Genomic DNA, 27,862 nt, shown 5'->3' with positions numbered 1-27,862 from the left:
CAACCTTAAAAAATAAAATAAAAAACAACCACAGAATCGATTTTTTTAATGCTTACCAACTCATAAAAAATGTGTCACATGTACCCCAGAATGGTAACAATGATAGCGTCAACTATTTTTGCACCCCAAGGCCCGTGTAATTTTATCATGCCAACAAAATATCCTAAACTAAAAGGATGCCCTAGAATCCACACAGCACGCCTTCATGTCTGAGGCCTATGTGAAAGACACGTAGCACACAAAGGCCACATATGGGATATTTCTAAGTACGTCAGAATTCGGGGAATAAATCTTGAGTTTTATTTATTTGTCAATACCTACTGTGTTACAGAAAAAAATTTGATTAAAATGAAAAATCTACAAAAAAATAACATTTTAAAATTCTTCCCCCACTTTGCTTTTATTTCTGTGAAACTTCTTTAATGTCATTCTGACCACTTTAAGGGGTGCAGCTTATAAAATGGGGTGATTTATGGGGGTGTCTAACATACAGGCCCCGCAATTCAACTTCAGAGCTTAACTGGTGCCTGAAAAATCTGATTTTGCAATTTTCTTGAAAATCTGGAAAATTGCTACTAAACTTTTTAACCCTCTAACATTCTAAAACGTAAAAGAATGTTTATCAAATAATAGGAATATAAAGTAGACGTATTGTAGATATTAATTAATCATTAATTTGGTGTGGCATGGCTATTTATCGTACAAGCAGAAAATATCAAATCTATTTCCGCAAAAGTAAATTTTTTTATTTTTTTACAAAAACCGCTAAATATATCAATCAAAATTTACCATTAATGTAAAGTACAATATGTCACGAAAAAACTACCTAACAATCGCTTTCATAAGTAAAAGCGTTCCAAAGTTATCACCAAAAATTGCACACATGTCAGATTTAGAAAATTTGTCTTGGTCATTAAGGTCAAAACAGGTTGTTGAGTAAAGGGGTTACATTTTGTGCAGCAACTTGGAAAACCACACATTTGCGCAGCAGGGTGTGCATTGTACAAAAATCTTTTCTAGCGTTATTGGTGTGTGGAAACAGCCAATATTGTCCCCTGTGGCAGTTTTTTCACTGCCTTCAGGGTACCACTCTGTGGTTCCGATGCTGAGCGCCACCTGGTCCACAGAATGTAAGGAGATGAGGAGTGATGTACAGCATCACTACTCACCTCCGCCGGTCGTATAGTATGCAGGGGTGCATAGTGTACCCGTGCATACTATACAGGAGCTGGGAATCCTGTCAGTATACTTACAGGACTTCCTGCTCCTACAGTCCCTTTGGGAGGTATACAATATATACAGCTATCTATAGATAGCTGTGTATAGTGTATACAAAAGACGAAGTCCACTTACCTCCCTTGCTCCTGTCCTGGCTGGGTACGTGTAGCTGTACATGGACCCAGTCAGGACTAGAAGGAAGTAAGCAGACTTCGTCTTCTGTATACACTATATACAGCTATCTATAGATAGCTGTATATAGTGTATACCAATCAAAGGGTTAACCTACACTGTCCAGCAGTGTAAGTTAACTATTTCCTTGTCGGGCTGGTGCATAGCGCTCAGCTCAGCAAGAGTTTAAGTGAGACAGCAATGTGTATACTGTATCAGCATCAGCTGTTCTCCCAGCTCTGTAGCCGTGAGCACAGCTGAGTCCCGAAATTGACATCAGGAAGATCGTATCGGGTGTCAGAAGGAATGACATCTGCTCTGATCTGTCCTTTACTGCAGGTACTACTGCTCCCAACATGGAGCACAGTACCTGCATTAATAGACAGATCACAGCGAGTATCACTCCTGACACCCAACTGTGATCCTCGTGTATAATGTATAGATGCGGCCGGCCGCTCTTCTATGGTCCCCTGCACTGATGTATATATAATATTATATATAATATATACACCTATTCATATTTCCCACAGAGAGTTGTGATTGGCTGGAACCATCTGACCAATCACAGCTCTATGCGGGAAATATGAACACCTGAGCGCGTGTCATAGAAGGGGAGTGGGACGCTATCGTCCACAAGAGGTTAAAGGTTGAATTGTGGAAGGTAGAAGTGATTCTCACGCCTACTGTTAGGTGGTGTAGCTTTGTGCCGAAAAAAGTACCTTTTCGCACAAAATAGCGACTTTTGACAAAAGTCACAAATAATAAATATGTGACCACTGCATGGTCAAAAAGAAAAAGTTCTATGGGTAGGCAAAAAGAGTGAAACAGTCTATATCAAAAGGCGCATAAAAGTCGCTAAATGTGCTGCTTGCACCTGAACTGCACCAAAACATAGACAAAAAAATGCTCTAAAAGCAATGATAAATCTCCCCAAAAGTGCTGTATATTTCTCTCTAAGAACCCCTGTCCCTGCCTATTGTCTAGTCACCCTAAACGGCAATTCCACAACTAGAAGACAATCCATACTCTAAGTGCAGGGTTGCAACAGGTCAAAACAATAAACTACAGCAGTACATTATGGTCAGGGAGAAACAGAACACAATGGGTTAACATGCACAAAATACAATACTAACAGGGAGACAAACAAACAAACAAACAGAAATGATGTACAACAAACCGGATCAGAAAGCCATGAGGATAGCAAAAGTACAGAATCAAATATTAAAGGGTTAACCAATTTCAGAGCCAAAGTCACAAAACCAAGACAAAGACAAAGGGTGACATTTATCATTGTTTGCTTTGGTCTGCAGGCATTTTATTAAATGTTTTGCTTATGTGTTACATATTTATCATACTATCACAGGGGTTTGCTAAATTTGGAGCACTAAAAGGGGTATTCCAAGAATTATTTTTAATTTGACTATGCTACAGGGGCTGTAAAGTAAGTGTAGTTCATAATATAGTGTCTGTACCTGTGTGTGATGGTTTTCTCACAATTCTTCTGTGATTTTCACCCCAATGTTTATTTTTACCAGCATACAAAATGACTGTTGTCTCGGATTTTTCCTAGCTTGCAATGCGGTTGAGACCTGACTCACTAGTCAGCTGATGACAGGGAGCCTGTCTGCTTCAGTGGGTGGAGGGATCAATCTACAACTAATGCAACAGCTGCAGGCACTCTGATTGAAAACCACAGGTTTTTTGTTTCAATGGGTGGGGTGGCTGATGTGTGAGAGGGAGGAAAATGGCATTGTGGGATTTGTAGTAAAAAAAAACATAAGTCAAACAGGAAATACAAGTTCACAAAAAGCTAGCCACAGTGTTATGATAATCTCACAACATAGCCATTTAGCCCCAAGACAAGAGCAGATCCTTCCTAAGCATGTCCATTACTATCTGCCAGGTATGTACTAAAATCACCTTATGGTGGATTACCTCTTTAAGCAAAAGAGACTTTTGTGCAACTTTTTACATTTGCTCACGCACGGGAGTTTTGAACTCCAGGTCAGACCTGAAGCAGAATTGCAACTTTTTGTAAGGCTTTTGTGACTTTTTCTGCCTATGTGAGACTTTTGCACATCATAAATACCTGAATACTGCAAAGTGAAAACTGAAAATTGCTTAGGTAAGGCTGTTTGCAACTTTTTGCTTATCCACAAAAGTAAGTAACCTGGAGTAAGCAAAAAAATAGTCTCTAAATACCTTGATAAATGTCCCTCAAATGTTTTCACAGTCAAAATAGACTTTACATAGCTTACATAGTCAAGCTGCATGGTATGGACTCAAAGAGGACACAGCATTGGCGAGAGATAAACCAGGCAGGATAGGCCAGGGCATCGCCACAGCAACCACAAGCTTTGCCAGAGACTAGAAAGGTTTAACCCTTAAATAGGCATAAGTAGGTCGAGTCTTTACAATAAATAGCTTCACACAGTATTACAGTTAAAAGCATTAGCTAAAGGGATATGAGCTGCTGAGCCATAGTTCCCAGTATTTAAAAAAAAAAAAAGTAGGACCAACATGTTTTCAGTCTCACAAGAAGCGTTAACCAAGTTATTCACTTCTGATATATGTGGGGTTAAAGGATTTCTCCAACTGTGTGTGACACTGTGGACATAATAAAATAAAAAAAGGCAACTAACACTCTGCTATTGTGTAGTAACTCTTGTAATCCTATAAGTAATAAATACATATGTGGTGATAAGGGTTATGAAGTTCCGGTAAGGTTGAATAATATGCTTTGTTACAAGCCCTAAGATGTAGGACTGTGGAGTTCTAAAGAATTTTAAGTAGTCTGGAGGGAGTAAAATAACAACATAGACGCGTTTTCATAATGACCTCTTGATGTGTAGTGCATTGAAACATTAAATTTTTTTCCAATCATCTAAAGTAATTTTAGAGTTTGTATGCCACTTTCCATATGGGAAGTAATATGCATCACTTGTTGAGTTCAATAGGTTATAACAAAAGCCAATACCTTTTTTGGGAGACTTTTGAGATATATACAGAAATAGGTTAGGGTATATTGGTCTAAGGTCCCCAGGCCCGCTCCCAACGGTGATGTCAGCGTGCTCCTGCACGTCATGCTGTGCACCAAGTCTGCCGCCGAAAGAAGTTAAGAGACGAACCAAACCATGGATTGGGGATAAGTATCGTTTAAAATCAGTGTCACCCACACTGATGACAGTTTTCCTTCAAAGGGAGCTTATAATTACCTGGTACATAAGCAAATAAAAGCTTGTCTTTCGGTCATTAATGGACTTAAGACATATAGATCATTTGAAATTGGAAATTTTGTACTCCAGATGTGGCAGAAAGTGAGCTCAATTGACAAAATAAATAAAGGGGGTGGGCAAGGGGCACCCCTTTTTTGTTCCATTGGATAGAGTGAATTCACATGATAATGTACCATTATGCTGCTGGGTTCCCTTGATTTCTTTTTTTAACATAGGAAATAAACAGGGTAGAAAACATTTTTTTTCTAGTGCTAAGCTGAATCAAAAACAACAACAATTTTGAATATCATGACATATCCAGTAAATCAGGGTTCACTTGATGAGGTGAAGTAGTGTAACATCCATATGTTTGTGAGAAATTGGGTCTGGCACCGCTACTGTGAATGCATCTAGAGAGCTATATTTGGAACAGTATAATACAGCTTAAGGGTTGTGTTTGTCTGCTATATAGTTGTTATGGGTGACGGCGGTGCTCATATCAAGAAAGTCCAGTATAATGACACAAACTTTGCATGTAGAGAGTATAGATAAAGCACTCACCACGGCCAGAGGTTCAGCAACAAACTTGAGCTTTAATTCCAGACTTGGACTCAAGTCTGGAATTAAAGCTCAAGTTTGTTGCTGAACCTCTGGCTGTGGTGAGTGCTTTATCTATACTCTCTACATGCAAAGTTTGTGTAATATCCATAGTTACTTAATTCTTGTGAGAAGCTTAAAGTGCACCTTTCCTGAAAAAGGTATCATGAGAAGAACTATTTCTGACCATTATATATAGCATTTTGTAACAAATTTCTGTTCTGCAGGTGTCATCTGCAATTCTCAGTTCTCCCAGGGGTGGTGGGTGAACACTAACATCTATGGTGTCTGCAATGCAGACACTGAACATAAGAGGAGAAGATCCTACACGCCTGTGTCTTTCTAGAGTCTAAAAAGCAGCAGAAGCATGGAAGGAATGAAAAAGCAGCTGTGAGCTGTTTAAACTGTGCATAAAGCCTTGGGGTGAGATTTATTACTCTCAGTTGTCTTTTTGCTGTTTCCCTGTAGCTTCTATTATGTCTATAACAAAAAACATGAAGGTTCAAGTTCAAAATTTATTTCAGATGGTTAAAATAATGAAAACCAAAATAAGGTGGTCTTAAAAGAATAGCGGAAACTCCGACGCGTTTCGAACTCTCATGGTTCTTAGTCATGGCACAACAATGTATGCCACATGCATCCTTTTTATACTTCAAGCAAACAAGGAGTGAGCACATATGCTTGGATATGGGAATGCCTCCCAATGACGAAAGTTCTGGAGGTGAGAATGTGACATAATTGACCAGGTGAGTATGTTAACTTGTTAAATCCTGATTCGCGGCATAAGCCATTGTATATAGATATCCGCCTGGTATTTCACAAAGATGATGTATAATTTGCTTATTTTCGACAACATGTCCTGTATATATTTTTACATTTCTACATTATATTTTCACGCATATGACATGTTCCGGAACTTGCATTATTGCTTCACACCAAGCATGCGGCTTGGATACCTGTTCCGTGCTTCCTAAAACATCAGAAGTTCTTCCAATCTAGAGTGTCTACAAGGCGGTGAGCTGGTCTTTTCAATATTAACTTATTTATATTTTGTCTCTACAGACACCCCTCCACTCCTTCCCCCTCCATAAACATGTATGGGCAGCTGTAATTTGATTTCACACTGAGCTGCATGGTCTATATAGTAATCACAGGATAGAACTCGGCTGATTTTCAGAGAGAATGACAATATAGCAGGGGCAGGCAGGAGAAAAGAATCTTGATACGAGTAGACAGACACATTTATGTCTGATAAAATATATTATAAAGCTGCCACGGGTAGCCCTGTGTGTCTGCTCATAAGAGAATACACAAGGTATTTTCCACTGTGCAGCAGATTTCACACAGTTTAAAATACACTGTTGGGGAGCAAAACTTACCTAGTCCTGTCTTCTTGGCTGTGACTGACAGCCCTGTTTACCGCTCTGCTCCCTAAGCAGAGCGATAATGCAGGTTGTGTCCAGACTGTCAATCACTTTGAGGGGGCATGATTACAGCTGAGAAGATGGGACTAGGTAAGAATAGCTGACACACCTTTTTATTGAAGGGGGACATTGGGGAAGATTTATCAAATCCTGTCCAGAGGAAAAGTTGACCAGTTGCCCATAACAACCAATGAGATTTCTTTTTTCGTTTTTAAAAGTCCCTTTAAGAATAAAAAAAAAAGTGATCTGATTGGCTTCTATGGACAACTGGTCAACTTTTCCTGTGCACAGGTTTTGATAAATCTCCACCATTTTTTTTAATCGCATTGAACACCTCAAAAAGTCCCCCTTTTTCTCTTCTGGGTTTTCTTGATGGTGGTGCAAGTGTATTGGGTTGTTCTGGATGTTACTAATATGCAAAATTAGCTTCAGCTTGTGGGCCTCATTTACTAAGAGTGGATTTTGTTTCCGACAGGCACTTTTTCATGGTATTTATTATTGTTTCTTGTATATGGTGATTTTCCCTACATTTTGCTCTTTTTTACACATGCTCTGAGCTGTAGGGTTTTACAGAGCTCAGATCCCCCACATTTTAAATGGAAACATTTTGAAAATGTAGGTTTTTTGGAGACACACCCCTTTTCCCTGATGGTCATGCCTTGTAGGCTTTTTTGAGTAAAGTGGAGAGTTAGTAAGGTTTTTGGATCTTTTGTCAGAAATTCTGTCCCACGACACATGCGACACAAAGAACCCTACAAAATTTACTTGGAAAAGCCTTAGTAAATGTGGCCCAGTGTCTCTTGGTTGTCTTTAGTTGGATTTTCAAGCATTTGTGTACTTGTGAGAGGAAGGTAAGTAATATATTTGTGTCGGTGCAAAACGGTTACATCTTTTCCCAGCTGACAATAATAAATATGTCAAATTCCACAATAAAAATGTCTTGTTGCAGATTATGCTGAGGTAGCACAAATTTTGCTGATGGAATTTTCTTTCGAAAGTTGATCTATTTTTTGAATCACTTTTTGAGATTAAACATTTTCTTTCAGATTCAGAGGCTATATAGGCATCATGACAATAGAAATATTGCACATATTAAAAAGGAAGTGTTTTTAGATTTTGTTGAAAATTTGTGTTTAATCATTGGAGGCCACATTCTTACCACACACTCATCCAGATATTTCATTCGGTTTTGCATTCCGCACCAGTCATTTCATTAGGTTTTAATACACCTGGGTTTTATTAATATGGTGTTAGCCAAAGACCGCAAGATTTTTTGACAAGCTTTAACATGAAAATAACAGAGGAACGCGTGTGTCAGTATAAGAATCCCACCAGTCCATGTATATATACATATTCATACAGTTGTATTCATAAGTTTTCATACCCTTGGAGAGTATATGAACCAGTTTTAAAGAAAATATGATTAAGCAGGCAAAAAAAAATTTCTATTACTCATTCAATTGTAGATTATAGCAGAATGGCTCAATAATAATATAAAGCATGGCAACAAATAAAAAAAAAGAAATGACCCCCTTCTCTAAAGTCTCATACTGTGTATTGCCACCTTTAGCATTAATGAAAGCCCCAATTTCTTGAAGGTGGTATAGCTGCCTATTCGTCTTGACAAAATGCCTTTGAGTCTTGCAAAGTCTTTGATCATCCTGCATGAACCGCACATTTGAAATCTTACCAGAGTGACTCGATAATATTAATGTCAGGAGACTGTGATGGTCTCTCCAGAATCTTCAACTCTTTCTGGTGTGTCCACTGGAGGGTCAACTTGGCCTTGGGCATAGGGTCATTGTTGTGCTAGAAAGTCCAAAAACATCACATGCTCAGCTTTTGTACAGAAGAATGCAACTTGACAGCCAGTATTTTCAAATAACATGCTCTATTCATCTTGCCATCAATTTTTCAACATTCTGTGTGCCTTCAGAGCTTATACACCCTAAAACATTAATGAGCCACCACCCCACTTCTCAGTGGGAATGGGATTATTTTCCTTATGGACCTTGTTGACCCCTCTTCAAACTTGGTTATGATATATTGTTCTGATCATTATTTATTTTATCATTTATTATCATTTATTTTGGTTTTGTCAGTCCAAATTACAGTGTGCTAGAAGCTGTGAGACATGCCAAGGTGTTGTTGGGCATATTTTAACTAGGCTTCTTTGTGGCACAGTAAAGGCTTCTTTTTGGCAAATCAACCATTCAGCTAATTTTTCTCGATATCGATATCTCGATTTTATCGTATCAAGTATTTATTTTTATTTTTATTCTAAATAATTCCTCTGGTGGTTGTGGCTAAAATCATTCTTTGTCTACCAGACCTTGGTTTGGTATCTAAAGATCCCCGAATGTTTCTCTTTTCAACAACTGATTGAAAAGCACTGACAGTATTGACAGTTCTTTTTTGCTCCTCATGTCTCAGTATGAAGCCAGCAAGTGCATGCACATGAGAGCTTACACACTGATTGGGGAGAATTTATCATTTTATGTCTAAATCAAGTAATTTTTTACCCCTGTAGGGCAGGTGTACTTCCTCCAAATTTATCAAAAAGCTTCAAAATAGCTAAATAGCTAATAGCTAAGACCGGGGTGACTGCTGATATCTATCAGCAGGCACCCCGTGCAAATGCCCAGGGGGGTCATTAGACCCCCCATGTCGGCAATCGGTGCAAATCGCAAGTGAATTCACATTTGCGATTTGCGCTGATTCCGGGTCATTACGGGTCTATGGTGACCTCGTGACACGGAATAGAAGGGGGATTGCAACTGCGAAGACAACTACGATCCCCCTGAAGGCATTGGAGTGAGGTGGCAGGGGTGCCACCCCTCCTATCCCTGCTATTGGTGGTCTAGACGCAACCACCAATAGCAGATTGGGGGCGGAGGGGTTTACTTTCGTTTTCCCCGTCCTGCCCACCCACAATAGGCGGGCCAGAACGGGGAAATGAAGGGGATCGAACGCCGAAAGTCCACTTACTCCTCTGGAGGCTGCAGGCGACGGTGATCGGCAGATGTCGTGGGCAGAAGAGGACGGCTCCCCGGATCCTACAGAAGCCGGTAAGTTGCATAGCAACATCTGGAGGGCTACAGTCTGAGACTGTAGCCCTCCAGATGTTGCAAAACTACAACTGTGCAACTGGATTGAACACTGGCTCATGGATCGTACCCAGAGAGTGGTGGTCAATGATTCGTACTCTGATTGGTCCCCGTTAATTAGTGGTGTACCCCAAGGTTCAGTACTGGGCCCGCTGTTGTTTAATTTATTTATCAATGATATAGAGGATGGCATTAACAGCTCTGTTTCTATCTTTGCAGATGACACCAAGCTTTGTAGCACGGTACAGTCTATAGAGGATGTGCATAAGTTACAAGATGACTTGGATAGACTAAGTGTCTGGGCATCCACTTGGCAAATGAGGTTCAATGTGGATAAATGTAAAGTTACGCATCTGGGTACTAATAACCTGCATGCGTCGTATGTCTTAGGGGGGATTAAACTGGCAGAGTCACTGGTAGAGAAGGATCTGGGTGTACTTGTAGATCACAGACTACAGAATAGCATGCAATGTCAGGCTGCTGCTACCAAAGCCGGCAGGATATTGTCATGTATCAAAAGAGGCATGGACTCAAGGGACAGGGACATAATACTCCCCCTTTATAAAGCATTGGTACGGCCTCACCTGGAATATGCTGTTCAGTTTTGGGCACCTGTCCATAAAAGGGACACTGCGGAGTTGGAAAGGGTGCAGAAACGCGCGACTAAACTAATATGGGGCATGGAACATCTTAGCTATGAGGAGCGATTAAAGGAGTTACAATTGTTTAGTCTTGAGAAGAGACCTTTAAGGGGGGATATGATAAACGTATATAAGTATATTAATGGCCCATACAAAAAATATGGAGAAAAACTGTTCCAGGTTAAACCCCCCCAAAGGACAAGGGGGCACTCCCTCCGTCTGGAGAAGAAAAAGTTTAGTCTCAAGGGGCGACACGCCTTCTTTACCGTGAGGACTGTGAATTTATGGAACGGTCTACCTCAGGAACTGGTCACAGCAGGAACAATTAACAGCTTTAAAACAGGATTAGATACATTTATGGAACAAAATAACATTAATGCTTATGAAGAAATATAAAATCCCATCCCTTTCCCAATATCGCGCCACACCCCTACCCCTTAATTCCCTGGTTGAACTTGATGGACATATGTCTTTTTTCGACAGTACTAACTATGTAACTATGTAACTCCCAGCATGCCCAGACAGCTGTTTGTGCATGCTGGAATATGTAGTTTTGCAAAAGCTGGAGGGCTGCAGTTTGAGACTACCATACAGTGGTCTCTAAACTGTATCCCTCCAGATCTTGCAAAACTACAACTCCTAGCATGCTCAAACAGCTCTTTGCTGTCTGGGCATGCTGGGATTTGTAGTTTTGCAACATCTGGAGGGTCACAGTTTGTAGATCAATGTGCAGTGGTCTACAATCTGTAGCCCTCAGATGTTGCACAACTGAAAATCCCAGCATGCCCAAACAGCTGTCTCAGCATGCTTGGAGTTGTAGTTGCGTAACCTCCAGCTGTTGCATAGCTACATCTCCCAGCATGCCCTTTGGCGATTAGTACATGCTGGGAGTTGTGGTTTTGCAACAGCAGAGGCACACTGGTTGGAAAATCATGAGTTAGGTAACATGACCTAACTGAAGGTTTTCCAACCAGTGTGCCTCCAGCTGTTGCAAAAGTACAACTCCCAGCATGCACGGTCTGTCAGTACATGCTGGGAGTTGTAGTTTTGCAACAGCTGGAGGCACACTGGTTGGAAAATCATGAGTTAGGTAACAGAACCTAACTGAAGGTTTTCCAACCAGTGTGCCTCCAGCTGTTGCAAAAGTACAACTCCCAGCATGCACGGTCTGTCAGTACATGCTGGGAGTTGTAGTTTTGCAACAGCTGGAGGCACACTGGTTGGAAAATACTGAGTTAGGTAACAGAACCTAACTGAAGGTTTTCCAACCAGTGTGCCTCCAGCTGTTTGTCAGTACATGCTGGAAGTTTTGGTTTTGAAGCAACTGGAGGTTTGACCGCCCATGTGAACGTACAGAGTACATTAACACGGGCAGGTTTACAGTAAGTTTCCTGCTTCAAGTTTGGTCTGCGGCAAATTTTTCACTGCAGCTCAAACTCCTAGCGGGAAACACTTCGTAACACGCCAGTGCGAATGTACCCTAAAAACACTACACTAACACAAAATAAAGGGTAAAACACTACATATACACCCCCTTACACTGTCCCCCCAATAAAAATGAAAAACATATTGTACGGCAGTGTTTCCAAAACCTCCAGCAGGCACCCTGTTTGGTAATCACTGGCGTAGAATACCCCTATGTCCACCCCTATTCAATTCCTAATTTAGTCCTCAAAGGCGCATGGTGCCCCCTCATTTTGGAGCCCTGTCGTATTTCAAGGAAACAGTTTAGGGCCAAATATGGAGTATTTCCGTAATTGGGAGAAATTTCACTACAAATTTTGGGGGGCTTTTTCTTCTTTTACCCCTTATGAAAAGGAAAAGTTGAGGACTACACTAGCCTGTTAGTGTAAAAAAAAAAAAAATGTTTACACTAACATGCTGGTGTTACCCCATATTTTTTATTTTCACAAGCAGTAAAAGGAAAAAAAGCCCCCCAAAATTTGTAACACAATTTCTCCTGAGTACAGAAATACCCCATATGTGGGTGTAAAATGCTCTGCGGTCGCACAACAAGGCTCAGGAGTGCGCACCATGTACATTTGAGGCCTAAATTGGTGATTTTCACAGGGGTGGCTGATTTTACAGTGGGTCTGACATAAACGCAAAAACATAAATACCCACATGTGACCCCATTTTGGAAACTACACCCCTCACGGAGCGTAACAAGGGGTATAGTGAGCCTGAACACCCTACAGGTGTTAGACAAATTTTCATAAAATTTGGATGGGAAAATGAAAAAAAAAATGTTTTCACTAAAATGCTGGTGTTACCCTAAATCTTTCATTTTCACAAGGGAAAATAGGAAAAAAGCCCCCCAAAATTTGTAACCCCATTTCTTCTGAGTAAGAACATACCACATATGTGGATGTAAAGTGCTCGGCGGGCGCACTACAATGCTCAGAAGAGAAGGAGCGCCATTGGGATTTTGAAGAGAAAATTTGTCCGGAATTGAAGGCCACATGAGTTTACAAAGCCCCCATAGCGCCAGAACAATGGACCCCCCCCCCCCCAACATGTGACCCCATTTTGGAAACTACACCCTTCATGTAGTGTATTAAGGGGTACAGTGAGCATTTATGCCCCACTGGTGTCTGACAGGTGTCTGTCTTTTTTGGAACAGTGGTCCGTGAAAATGAAAAATTAAATTTTTCATTTGCACAGTCCACTGTTCCAAAGATCTGTCAAACGCCAGTGGGGTGTAAATACTCACTGAACCCCTTATTAAATTCTGTGAGGGGTGTAGTTTCCAAAATGTGGTCACATGTGGGGGGTCCACTGTTCTGGCACCACAGGGGGCTTTGTACATGCACATGGCCCCTGACTACTACCATTCCAAACGAATTCTCTTTCCAAAAGCTCAATGGCGCTCCTTCTCTTCTGAGCATTGTACTTCGCCTGCAGAGCATTTTACGTCCTAACATGGGGTTACAAATTTTGGGTGGCATTCTCTCCCATAACCCTTTGTAAAAATGGTAAATTTTGGGGGAAAACTGCACTTTACTGAAATTTTTTTTTTCTCATTTAGGATATGGCAATTTGCAGTTCCATATTGACTTACAGCAACCATCCGGCCGCATCATTTTTTCACAAAAAAAAAAACGCCATGTGACAGAATGGCCATTTTTATTGGTGTTTTGGCCCCCAAAAAAGTAGAAACCTAGCCTCTAGGTGTAAAAATAATAACATTTAGTAACAGTCTTTTCATTTAAGTTGCATCATTTTCCAAGCTTTGTTTATCTCCTTCTATAGCAATAAAAGATGCAAGTGACGGTATTATGATGTATTATCTCTGCCCTTGGCCCCTTTACTGTTGCATATAAATCTGAAACAGCTTGTACCATTTGATTGCACTGGAACCGGCTGAAATCTTAATATTTTACATTCTCACTTGCCCTTAAGGCAAAGTGAAGCAGATCAGACAATATCCAAACTTAAAGCGTCTGTTTCCAAAATTGTGCTAGAACAGCAAAAATATTTCCATTAAATGTTACCTAACTTTAAAAGGGGTTGCTCACGTTTCATTTTTTTGTTGGCAGAACTGATAATGTAATAGTTCAAATAAGATTTATCATATAATACTAAACAATAAAACTTTATTGAAAACTGATGAACCATAGCATACCAAAATGTGTGATGTTGATTGTTTGTGTACTTATATGAAGCTTGCTTGAGGTCTATGAGAATGGTGAAAATATGAAATATTTGAAAAACTTAAAAACTTAAAACTTTGTCATTTAAAAATTGTCATTTCAAAAAGTCAGTTTGGAGATATGCACATGGTAGTGTGCTATACTCCCCATCTCTTAGGGTTCTTTGTCTTGCTGTTCCATTATAAGTTTAGAGGGCAGCAAGACAAAGATTGCAGAGAGTTGGGAAGTAAAGAGAGCTACCACATACTCTCTCCTTCCAATCAGTGGGGGTCTCAGCACTGAGACCTTGACCATGTAGGACATGTCAAAAGATTTTTTTAACATCTTACAGCAAATATACGTATATTTACGTCCACTGCGGGCACCCGGAGCATGACCCATCAGCTGAGCACATGTCATACCTGGTGGGTCAATTGGGCCGATGTCCAGCATTAACCCTTTAGACGCTGCAATTAAAGTAGCTGGCACCGTCTAATTGCGGTAAATCCCTTTTCCCAGCTAATTCAGATGGTTTATTCAAGACTTTGATGCATCAAGACTGCATCCCGATCAGCTGAGAGGATGGTGGGAGGTCTCTTACCTTCCTCTTCACCGTCCAAATGGTGGTCTAAGGATCCAGTCAGCCATGGCAGACTGGAGCAATAGAGAATCGATAGCACTGATCACTGCTGTTCTATGGAGCAACATTGATCAGTGTATGTGATCTAAAGACTGCATTTTATTATCCCCTATAGGAACTAAAAAAAGTGTAGAAAAAAAAAGTAATAAATACGCATTAACCCCTTCCCTAATAAAAGTTTAAATCACCCCTTTTCCATTTTTCACAAAAAAAGAGTGGTATCGTCACATGTAAATATCCGAACTATTAAAATAATAATGTTAATTAAACCGCACATTCAAAGCCGCAAGCATAAAAAAATTCAAACGACACTTCATATACTAGAAAAAAATGAATAAAACGTAAAAAGTTGCCATCAAAACAAAAATGGTCCCAATAAAAACTAAAGATCACAAAAATGAGCCCTCATACATCCCTGTATACCGAGAAAAAAAAAAAGAAAAAAGATATAGGTGTCAGAAAATGACAATTTTAATCATATAAATTTTTGTACAAAAAGTAAAACAAAACCTATATAAATTGAGTATCATTTTAATCATATGGAAATACAGAATAAAGATAATGCCCCTGATTTACTAAGAGTGGAGTGTAGTTTTCTTTGTGGGTTTTAATTCCCTACAAAAAAATGTCCACGGTATTTACTAAGGTTTCCCTCCCTTTTGCTTTTTTTTTTTACACATGCTCTGAGCTGTGAGGTTTGCCTCTGCTCAAATCCACCACATTTTCTGTGGAAACATTAGTAAATATGTTGGGATTTTTAGAAAATGTCAGGAACACGACCCCTTTTTGTGGCCACACACCCCTTTCCAGACAACCACACCCTTTTTCTGTTTTTCTCAGTAAAAAGGAGGGTTGTTTGGGTTTTCTCCAATTCTGGCACAGAATCTGGCACAGATAGAATTTCTGGCGCAATGTGCCAGAATCTGCCACGCAACCTGACAAAACAGCTCAGGTTTACAATAGTAAATCAGGGCCAATGTATCATTGTTATTTGAGATGAGCTAATTAACAAAAAAATCGATTTAGCTGAATTTTCCGAATAAATTTGGTTTGATCCGAATTTATTTGTGGCAAACCTTTATTAAAAACAGCTATTTCTGGCCTACAGAGAACCTCAATAGGGGTGTAGAACACTTTGCCTTGCTGTAACATGCATAGGGTGTGTGCTTAGTTAGTGAAATAATTCTGTTATTCAGTATGACATGCAGATTAGAGTCATTGCTATTAGAATCACTGTCGCAGAGTGACACAATGACAGAGGGGGCAGCAGTATGAGAAGACCATATAGTGGCTGAATGACACAACGCAGAGGTGGCGGCAGCATGAGGAGACCATATAGTGGTTGAATGACACAGCGTGGAGGTGGCGGTGTCAAGGATGGCTTGAGGTGAGGCATTAAAATGTGAATGATTGCTGCTGTATACTGCCGAGTGTCGACATAAGCAAATTCACACCAGACAATGTTGGTATGAATCCCATTCTTAGCACTGACTCCCAAGGAGTTCTGTCTGTTTATTAGAAAATCAAATTAGTTTTTTACATTTGACAAAAAGAGGAGGTTTAGTTATTACGTCAAAATCATCATTTTACATTTCGATTGGCTGTTTGAGTATTGCATCTGTATATATTAGCATATCTAGCATCCATTTCTTTCTTGGCAGAAGTTCTTCCACCGGGAAATTCCAAAGCTCTCTGTCCGTCAGATATTTTGTCTTTTGACTTCTTATCTTGGTCCTCCTGATGTCATTGCAAGGTTACCATCTTAGTCACGAGCAAATTGCAAGCTGATTTATGGGTAACGGTAGTTAACAAATATCTTTCTCCAGCATCAGCAATGGCATATCAGTATTAATATATTGATCAGTCTTCAGAAACATAAGGGTCATCCTTATTAACGGCAGCATGAGGAGTCCATATAGTGGCTGAATGACACAGCGTGGAGGTGGCGGAAGCATGAAGAGACCATATAGTGGCTGAATGACACAGCCTGCAGTTGGCGGCAGCAAAAGCAGACCATATAGTGGCTGAATAACACAGCCAGGAGTTGGTGGTAGCATGAGAAGACTATCTAGTGGCTGATTGACACAGCCTGGAGTGTGGGGCAGCATGAGGAGACCATATAGTGGCTGAATGAAACAGCCTAGAGTTGGCAGCAGCAAGAGGAGACCATATAGTGGCGGAATGACACAGCCTGGAGTTGGCGGCAGCATGAGGAGACCATATTGTGGCTGAATGACACAGCCTAGAGTTGGCGGCAGCATGAGGAGACCATTTAGTGGCTGAATGACACAGCGTGGAGGTGGCGGCAACAGGGGAGACCATATAGTGGCTGAATGACCCAGCTTGGAGGTGGCAACTGCCTGACGAGACCATAGAGCCCTACAATTGAAAAGATTTAAGATATGTTTTAACATTTAAATTGAAAATTTCAAATAGATTAACCTTAACATTTTTATTTAATGTGCCAGCAGCATGAGGAAACCACACGGCGGTACAATGACACAGCCTGGAGGTTGCAGAAGCATGAGGACACCATATAGTAGCTGAATGACACAGCCTGGAGTTGTCGGCAGCATGAGGAGACTATTTAGTGGCTGAATAACACAGCGTGGAGGTGACGGCAGCATGAGGAGACCATATAGTGGTTGATTGACCAGCCTGGAGCTGGCAACAGCCTGACGAGACCATAGGGGCTCACAATTGAAAAAGATGAAAGATATTGTTTAACATTTAAATAGATGAACCTAAAAATGTTTATTTCATGTGCCAGCAGCATGAGGAGACCACATGGTGGTACAGTGACACAGCCTGATGGTGGCGGAAGGATGAGGAGGCATATAGTGGCTGAGTGACACAGCCTGGATTTGACGGCAGCATGAGGAGACCATTTAGTTGCTGAATGACACAGTCCGGAGGTTGCGGAAGCATGAGAAGAACAAATAGTTGCAGAATGAGACAGCCTGGAGGTGGCAGCAGCATGAGGAGAACATATGGTGGCAGAATGAGACAGCCTGGAGCTGGCATCAGCATGAGGAGAGAATATGGTGGCAGTATGAGACAGCCTGGAGGTGGCATAAGCAGCATCAGGAGTCCTGAAAGTGACCCGGTGAAATAGTGGGGTGGTGGGTGGCAATACCAGTACCTGGTGACGAAGGTGGGTGAAAAAAGGAGAACTTGGCATCAGATGTGTGGCATCAGGCAGGATCAGAATAGCAGCTGAGGCAGGTAGGCTTAAAAAACAGTCTCTTTTGTAAAAGTATTAGTGATGCAAAGACCTCTAAAAGGAGATGCGAAGATCTCTAAAAACCCTGTAAAATGGCAGTGTTTGTAGGTGGAAATAGGGAGAGGTTCCTGTGTGGGGACACCCTTTCTAGGGCAAGAAACACTTGCAAAGAAGGGAATTAACAATGTGAGAGTAGGGCCTTACAGGGGAATTTTTCACCCCCACTCGTTATAATGGACCATACGTTGTTCCCTTCCACCTTTTAGAGGTCTTTGCATCACAGCAATACTTGGTGGTGTAGGTGGCACATGGTGTTTTTTTGCACACCTTTCCTTTTGTTTGATTTAAAAAAGAAAATTGGGGTACATATATTTTATCCTAAGAAAAGTTATGTTTTAGCTAATGCATAGCCTCAATACTTACTTGTGGTCTGATGCGGAGGAATGTCTGTAACTGGGGAGCAGCACCTTAAAGAAGTTTTGCACTATACATATTTTTGAAGTGTTGGTGTGGCACCATGGTCAATCTACTCTGATGCATCAGGTATTTGTGGGTGGAAATCCTGGCTGATCCATGCCTGACTCATTTTCACAAAGGTCAGTCTCTCCACATTTTTCATGGACAGACGAGTTCTCCTTGGGGTTACTATGGCCCCCGCCGCACTAAACACCCACTCTGACAGCACACTTCTGGCCAGGCCCGGACAGCTTTTCCACGGCAAACGCTGCTAGTATTGGCCAAAAATCAAGTTTGGCTGCCCAGAAGTCCTGCAGATCTTCAAGGTGTTTGGGCATGGTCATGCCACCACCTGCTGGTTCAGGTCCTGCTCCAGGTCTATATCCTGCTGATGAGTTGCTTCACTATGCAGGTGAAGAAAGCTTCTCATAAACGACTGTAGACTCAGGCTGCTGCTGATGGAGCTGGTACTGCTCCTGCCACCCCACCCCTCCCCAGCAGCCATGGCAGTGGAAGGTGAGCACAGAGGGCCCCCGAGTCAGAACTGTGAGAGGATGGACAATGGTGAAGAGAGGCATAGGCCAACTGACTACGTAGGATGTCTCTGTAGTAGGTCAGTTTGTCCTCCCTCTGGGTGTAAAAAAAGGGACCCATTTTGTGCCGGAAGCAAGGGTCCAATAAGGTGGAGAGCCAGAAGTCATCCCACTGCCGAATGGTGACAATTCGGCGGTCACTACGCAAGAAAGTGAGCATGAATTGTGCCATTTGTGCAAGTGACTCGGAGGGACTCCCTGCCTCCATCTCCACTGCATACTGCCACTGTGTGTCTGGGTCCTCTGTCCTTCCTCATAACCCTCTAGCTCCTCTGGCTGCTCTTGCTCCTCCTCTCCTGTCAGATGACTTGAAAAACCACACATCTCACAAAACCTAAACTGTGCTCCACTGTGCCCCTCCCCCTCCTCCTCCAGTTCAGCCCCCACAGGGCTCATGTGGCCGTGAAATGTAGGCACCACTTCACCAGTGCCCTGACCAGCCATCGTTTCCAACACATGTTGAAGTAAACGAAGCAGTGGAATGATGTTGTTCATCCCGTAATCCTGGCTGAAGTGCATGCAAAGTTTCCTTCCCATTGTTAGGATGTTTTGCAGATGGGGGGAACACTTCAGGAACTGCTTCACAACCAGATTGAACATGTGTTCCATGCAGGGCACATGCCTCAGGTTTCCTTGTCGCAGCAGAGAAAAATTGTTCTTCCCGTTGTCGGTCACCATGGGTCCCATTGCCAGTTTTCGTGGAGTAAGCTATGATTCGATTTCTTGATGAATGACTTTTAGCAGTTCCTCCCCTGTGTGACTCATTTTGCCAAGGCAAACCATGTGAAGAACAGCATGACATTGCCATGCCCTGCACACATGGTATGCTGGAGGGGCACTGAGACTTGTCCAACTCTCACCAGAAGCTCCCCTATATTACTATCGAAGTAAGAGGAGCAGCAGCATCTGGAGCAACAGAAGCTGGGTATGACACACAGCTCCTTTCGGCTGAGGTGGTTGAGCATTGGCTGGCTGAAACAGGGAACGGCGTGCCACTGGGTGATGCAGCAGGCTGGACCACCACATTGGAGCCACGGTTCTCCCACGGCTGCTTTATGGTGTTGACGCAGGGCCGTGGTTCCAACATTGGGACCATGGCCACGCTTCGACTTCTTCCAACACATCTTGTATTTGGCCAGGATAATATCCTCCAGATGCTTGATGAAAAACTGCTACACTGATTTTCCCACCAACAGTCCGTACTTATTGACTGATACTGCCGCCAACTCCAGGAACCCTTTTCTATTACCACCCAGGAAGGAAGGCTGCTGCAAAGCAGGTGGTTTACCAGGGGCACGTTTGGCTCCAGACTTTCCACTTCTGCCACCATGCTGACTGACAACCATGCTACCACCTTGCGGGTTCCACTGCTGCCTCACGAGTAACCTGCAACCCTCTTCTCCTGATGATGATGAAGCCCCTTCTGCACCCGGCTCCCAAGTGCGATCGGCTTTATCATCATCGAGTTTTTTTCTGCACATCACTGATGTCCTCCTCAGGTTCCTCAACAGTGTCTGCTTCAGGAGCCTGAACGCTCGCAACACCACCTCCCACGCCACTCACCTCATCACTACTTGCCTGCCTAGTGGAGGAAACTGCGGGTGTCTCCTCCACTTCTTGGCTGGGCAGTAGCTGCTGACTGTCCTCTAGTAGATCGTCCTTACTAAATAGCGTTGCTGAACCCACAGCATAAGAGACTTCTGTGAGGCTGGGAACAGCATAGGACAAAGGCAATGGGAGGACAGGGACTGCTCCCGGGCCATGCCAACTGAGGGTTATGTCTGAGGAACCCACCGACTGTTGACTGGGGATGTCAGATGTCACTTGCGAGGAAGTGGATGACCGTGTTAACCAGAGGGGTTTCTGGTCGAGACATGACCGCTAGCTGATACCGGGATCTCAGACCTTTTGCTGCGACTTCTGCTGCCACTCGCCTCTAGTCTGCTGCGACCTCTGCCTGATGAATTTAGGCCTCTGCCACTCCTCTGTGCACATCCTGGCACTTCTCTGTGTGACATACTTAGTGCATATATGAGGGGAGTACAATACGCTCCTCTATGCCTCAAACAGTATTTGTCTACAACACCAGCAGGTGTGTACTTTTGGTTGGCCTTTCACAGTATCTAGGCCCTTAAGGCTTTAACAGGAACAAAATGGTACACCACTTAGATGTATGTATGTGGTTTGCACTTCTGATGGGAGTACAATGCGCTCCAGTATGCTTAAAACAGTATTGGTCTACAACACCAGCAGGTGGGTTCTTTTGCCTGGGATTTCACAGTATCTAGGCCCTTAAGACTTTAACAGAAACAAAATGGTACACCGCTTAAATGTATACACAGGTTACACTTAATAGAGGACAATACGCTTTTAGTGCGTATTAGGGCTACTATTAGCTTTTCAGTTGTTGTACATACCAGTGCTGCATCACACAGTCGCTGTGTACTACACCCAAAATTGCACTTTCTCTCTCAATCTCACTCCCTTCCCTATCAGTGCTTCTACGCTGGATTTGGGCTTGAGGTGAATCGCTGCTGTAAAAAAGAATTTCTGTGCCGAACTAAATGGAATTTAATGATGCGATTTCTGTGAACGAATTGCAGCGATATTTGCATTCATTGCAAATCGAATTTTCCTCAAATTTGTAACGAATTTGGATTTGGCAGATTCGATTCGCTCATCCCTAATTGTTACCTGGGTAGAAATGAAAGCCCCTAAAAGTTTTAAAATGGTGTTTTTCTAATTCAATTTTGCCCTACAAATACATTTTTGTTTCACTGTACATTCGGAGATACAAGGAGTTTCACTGTTCATTCGGAGATAAAAGGAGTGATGTCATTACAAAGTATAATTGGTGATGCAAAAAACAAGCCCTATACTGGTTTTTAGATTGAAAAATAAGTTATGTCTATTAGAGGGTGAGGAGGAAAAAATAAGCTGGTCCTAAAAGGGCTAAATGACAGGTACACTGTAAAATTTTCATTATGAATATCCATAATAAATAATTTACCTCTTATCATTATTATTGGTTTGACTGTAAGAATGCTGGCTGTTCACCATTAGAGTAATCGTATTCCACTCCCATGGCTAGCTTCACATTGTGTGGGAGTTGAATCTGATATACAATGCATTTGGAAAGTCTGTTAAGGTGCTAAAATAAAAAAAAAGTTCACATTTTCCACCATCAATCGACACTCAATACCCTAAAATGAGACCAAAGACATTTGTTATAAAGGAAAAACTAAAATTTAGCATGGACATAAATATTCAGACCCTTTGCTATGACACATGAAATTTAGCTCTGATCTGCAGCTCTGCAGTTTCACATGGATCAAATTTAGCTCTTGATCATCTTTAAAAATGTTTCTACATCTTTATTGGAGTCACCTGTGGTAAATTCAGTTGATTTGACATTATTTGGAAAGACACAGTCCTGTCTATATAAGGTCTCACAGCTGATAATGCATAACAGAGGAAACACCAAACCATGAGGTAGAAAGAACCACCTGAAGAGCTTAGGGACAGGATTGTGTGGGCCACAGACCTGAAGAAGGGAACAAACATATTTCTATAGCACTGGAAGTACCCAAGTACTTAGTGGCCTTTACTATTCTCAAATGGAATACATTTGAAACAACCGGGACTCTTCCTTGAGCTGGGTGTCCCCCCAAACTAAGTAATAGTGGTCATTCCAAGGATCCTATGTGCAGATGGGAGACATTTTCAGAAGGTCAACCATTACTGCAGAACTCCACCAATCTGGGGTTTCCACTTGTTTTTTTTTTTTTTTTTCCTGGCAGTTTTTGGAATACTGCCACTGCAGTTTTTGAGCCATAGACTGCCAGAAAAAAAAGTGGAAACTTAGCCTTAGACTGTGAAACAAGATTCTCTGCTCTGATAAAACCAAGATGAAACTTTTTCATACACAGCCAAGCACCTGCCGCAACAGTCAGGAGCGGAGCAGAGCTGCAAAGCTCCTCAGCCCTCTGACATCCTTTAAAAATAGAAGGACATTTACCAAATGATCTCAACATAAAGACATGAAAAATGCTAATTCTTTCAGATTTTGCTAATTTTGAAGTTGCCACAAATGAAAGCTGAAGGTATTGACCAAAATTTATCAGTAACGTAAAGTAAAAAGCTCAACCTTGAGAACGGAGAGCGAAACGCATCATTTTGTTTATGCCGAATGCTAGTCCGCCTGGACATTTTATCTATATGGATTAAATAAAGGACTTTTATACTTTTATCTGCCAGATATCCTTCCTGTTGGATCACTTCAGGCATTTTCCACAATTTGAAAATATGCTAATAGTGTAGTGCAGATAATAGTGACTATAGTCTAACAACGTATTAGGAAGTTGGTAAACGACTAACAGTTTCTGATCATAATGAGCACTAGTTTCACAAACTTGACTAAGATTAAATGAACAGTTCAGCTATAATGTTGCACTTACCAAATGGTGTTCTACAGTACTTATTACCTTTGTCACATCAGGATCAGACCCCTAGAAGCTAAGCACCCACCATTGGATTGGAAATCCTGCTCAGTGCCTGTTCTACTTTACATTGTATTAAGATAGTCAGTGAAACAGCCCTATGTAAACAGAAGGAAGGAAAATGAAATTCTGTGTCCAGTAAATATTTATACTGTACTGTATATGAAACATACAGTAAAAGGCACAGACATATACTGGAATCCTATAAGATGGGATGTTTCTTACAGAAATACACAACATTGGAGACACTTAAAAAAAAATAATTACATCATATAAACAACTTTAACCTGTTCCAGGCTACAGTGATGATTAAAAAGACAGCAAGATGATGGATTAACAGCATTTGCAACACTGCAATAAGTTAAACTACTATTACTTATAGAGATGTGCAATACTTTGAAATTAAAATGCAGACAAAAATGTATGAGAATGTGGATAAGATGAATGTATAAATGTGGACATCAGGACTGAGTACAACTTCCCTCCAGAGGCAAAATAATAGAAAGTCTAGGACTATGCTGATGCACCTATATACATGTCAGCACAATGACATGACGACACTCACCAGAATATGTCCACATCCAGTACAGTTACTACAGGGTAATTAAAGAGAGATTTGGTATCGCTAATAAATGAGAACATTGTCGGGACCACTCACCCGCACAGAGGCCGGACGCCACTTTGTGCCAGCGCCGACACTTGCCCTCACTTCTGAGATCGCTACTGTCAAGGACGCCGGCTGCATACATCTCTAGTAAGTGGAATCATATCCTGGATCACAGGTACTACCATTTGCTATCATCTATTGCTTTTTTTTTTAGCTATTGCTGAACCATTTTCAATATTGAACTATCTATAGCAATATCGCTCCCTGAACTGCTACTTGAAAACATCAGCTATTACTATATTGTCTATACTATACTTTTATACTGTTATATAGTGTATATATATCTATTTGTTTATCTACAGGTGGTTGTTCTTAATCATTTTAATACTCTATGTACTATATGTATTTTATTTCTACTTACCGTCTGGTGCAAGGGCCCTGCCCAGATGTGAGGGATTATATTGTGATAAATATTGTCTGAATTGTACTTATCCTTGATTCAGGTTTACTAGTATTATCTTTCATCTAATATTATTAATTTTTTTAATACAATATTACCTTTTTTTTCTTTTTTCTTCTTTTTTTTCCTTCTATTTTTCTATTTCTTCATTTTTCTACTGTCCGTTGAGGACTGGTTTTATATATAATTCACATTATATATGCATTTTGTACATAATTAGGTCTTTTGGGATTTAGACCAATCCAGTTAACCTCGGGACTGTAAGCTTGAGTGAGCTACACATCCCCCCTTCTACATAAATGAGAACACCCCTGACGTTTTTGAAAATATTTTTTTAATTTTTTCATGTGACAACACTGAAGAAATGATACTCTGCTACAATGTAAAGTAGTGAGTGCACAGCCTATATAACAGTTTTTAATGTTGTGTCCCCTCAAAATAACTCAACATAAAGCTATTAATGTCTAAACCTTGGACACAAAAGTGAGTAAACCCCTAAGTGGAAATGTCCAAATTGGGCCCAAAGTGTTAATATTTTGTGTGGCCACCATTATTTTCCAGCCCTGCTTTAAGCCTCTTAAGACATGCAGTTCACCAGAGCTTCACAGGTTCCCACTGGAGTTCATAATATAGCGTCTATGCCTGTGTGTGATGGTGGTCTCACAATTGTGCTGTGATTTTTGTCCCAAAATTTATTTTTAACAGCATACAAAATCATGTTTTCCCAGGTTGCAGTGCAGCCCGAGACATTACATCACTAGTCATGTGATGACAGGGAGCCTGTCCTGCTTTAATTGGTGGAGCGACCGCTGGGTGGGGGGTGGGGGAGATCATTCTGCAATTTATTGTATTTTTACAAAGCCTGGAGGCACCCTGGTTAGAAAACACTGGTCTACTGCATGGAATGCAGCTAATTTGTGCTCCAATTGGTGGGGTGGCTGATGTGTGGGAGGGAGAAATGTGACCTCACACTTACAAACAAGAAATTTTGGGACTTGTAGTTGAAGAAGGAAAATCCAACAGGATATAGCCAGTTCACAAAAAGATAGCCACGGCATTAATGTAATCTCACAACATAGCCATTTAGCCCCAAGACAATCACAGATTCTTCCTGAGCATGTCCATTACTGTCTGGCAGGTAAGTACCAAAATGACCTTATGATGGATAATCCCTTTAAGGTTTTATTCTAATTTACCATATATTTCACACTGTAGAACAAAAAAACTGCCCCCAGGTACTGGACAACTGGAAAAATGGGGATTAATAGCTATTTTTGGAAAGGGGGGGGGGAGAGGGGTGTCTCAGATTTTTCTCAGATGGGAAAACCCCTTTAATGGAAAGTCCAATGGAAAACATCCAAACTAAAACAACAGTGACCCTTTCTGACCTCCAGCAAGTGATGGGAGCATATTAATAAGTTTGCCATATGCACCTGAAGATTTTCCAATGTACACAGGAAATATTTCCCACTAAACATACCTTTTTCCTAGCATACAAATAAACAGGCAATTTGAAAGAGGAGAAAAAGCTGCCAAAAGGAAACCCATGGACAACAATCAATGCAGCTACACAGCATGTGGAGCTCATTGCTGTCTGTTGGCCTAATAAGACAGTCTCATTAGGGGTTCAGTACACAGTACTAAGCGCCACATGATGTGATATGCAGTAAGGAACCCAATGGAATACCATTTGCATAACTTTATATATATATATATATATATATATATATATATATATATAATTTGTACTATGACATGTACAGATCATTCTTGTGGCTCAGGGGCCCATCATGGGATTTAACAGCTCCCCAGTGGGTTGACGTAATGACAAGTTACTGCCAAAAAAAACTAAAAAATTTGATAGAGCTCCAATTGTGAAAGCACACTCATGCATACATAGCAGAGCATTTTAATATATTGAATTAAAATCCCCGGTACATTATGTAAATATAAATTCTATTTTTCTTACTGGTACCTTTATTGTGAAGTTATGCATTCCATTCCCTTCCATTGTACCACTTTCTCAGCAACAAAACTCACCAAATGTTACAGTGCCTTGTATGTGCACAGGAAGACATTCCTCTGTGTATTTTTTTTACAGGTGTGATGTATGTTCTTTCTAAATGTGTTATAAAGTATAACTTTATTTTTTAATAATGTTTTTATATATTCACTTGTACTTTTGATTTATGTAAAGTTTGTTGAGAGGTTGGTAACAATTTTACTTTAGATTATTTTTGTTATTGTATTAGGCCTTATAGATGGAGCACATTTATGAAAAGTGTAATTTTGACATCTTGAAAAAACTGTGCATATATTATGGGCTGTTCTCTGTATTTTCTAAAATACATTGGTGTATGTCCTCCTCCATATCTACTCCTAAATAATGCCTGCTTTTTCATATCTGTTTCCCATAATGATCTTTTCTTCAACAGCATTTCTGTAATAGTCAATGTGCAAAACCTATCCACTCGCAGTGCTTTGGAATAGGGAATGTACATTAGCTTATGACTTCAAAATGGTTAGTTCACCAACTTGAGTTTACTTGCAGTATCACAGTCTGTATAAGTATTTTTCTTAAGGCTTTACAACTTTGCGTGAGATCTTTAAATAAAACTACATGTACTCTGTTGACTTCAATATATTTCAAGGTGTCTTGCAGTAAATATGGTGCAATATATTTCATTTGTAAATTATTTGGCAGGGATTCTGTTCTATAAGACTATCCAAGGTTTAGTGCTATGTTCTCATGTATTATAATGCGATTGGATCAAATGTTAAGACTCCATAATAAAATCTGAAGTTATGAGAAGTCATTCCTATATAAATCCACTCAAAGTCACACTTCCACATACGGCTTTATTTACTGAAGTGCATAAGGAAATGTGAAAAATATTGTAATAGAACAAACATTGGATCTAGTTGTGTTATATCGAAAGACAGTGGTATGAAAGCTAACTGCACTCAAATACAAACATATTGTATATCGTGGATATTAGACGAGTTACACTAGATGATTATTGACACACACGTAAATACCGGAGATGAACAAATAGTTTAGGTCAGTAAAAGTTTAATGTTTTCAGAATTGATCATGCGTTTTCTTCTCTATTCTTCGATTTCTTTTCACTTTTCTTAGTCTCACTTTCTTTCCTTCGCTTCTTTTGTTTTTTTTTTTTGCTTTTTATCTTTCTCTTTGCTCTCTTCTCTAATCTCTCTTCTGGGCCCGATGCAAAATCTCTAACAGGGCTCTATAATTATATTAATGGTGCCTTTTGGGGCAGATGTGCTTTGGGGCCCCCTTAGACACCAGGAGTCCTGATGCAAATGGTACCTCTGCACCCCCTTTAGCTACGCTTCTGCTCTCCCCTGTCTCCCT

General features: G+C 40.8%; 1 long non-coding RNA gene across 1 annotated transcript in view; it reads left to right on the top strand.

The window, feature by feature from the left end:
• Window positions 1-5,616, top strand: part of LOC130362056 (uncharacterized) — a 99,802-nt gene extending 94,186 nt beyond the window's left edge. The window contains exon 3 of the long non-coding RNA XR_008891260.1: window positions 5,429-5,616. This is a non-coding gene — a long non-coding RNA (uncharacterized LOC130362056). The remainder of the gene's footprint in view (window positions 1-5,428) is intronic.
• Window positions 5,617-27,862: the final 22,246 nt, after the last annotated feature.

This window comes from Hyla sarda, chromosome 1, assembly GCF_029499605.1.
Source record: "Hyla sarda isolate aHylSar1 chromosome 1, aHylSar1.hap1, whole genome shotgun sequence".
Taxonomy (NCBI): Eukaryota; Metazoa; Chordata; class Amphibia; order Anura; family Hylidae; genus Hyla; species Hyla sarda.
This window is presented reverse-complemented; position numbering and strand designations above follow the sequence as displayed.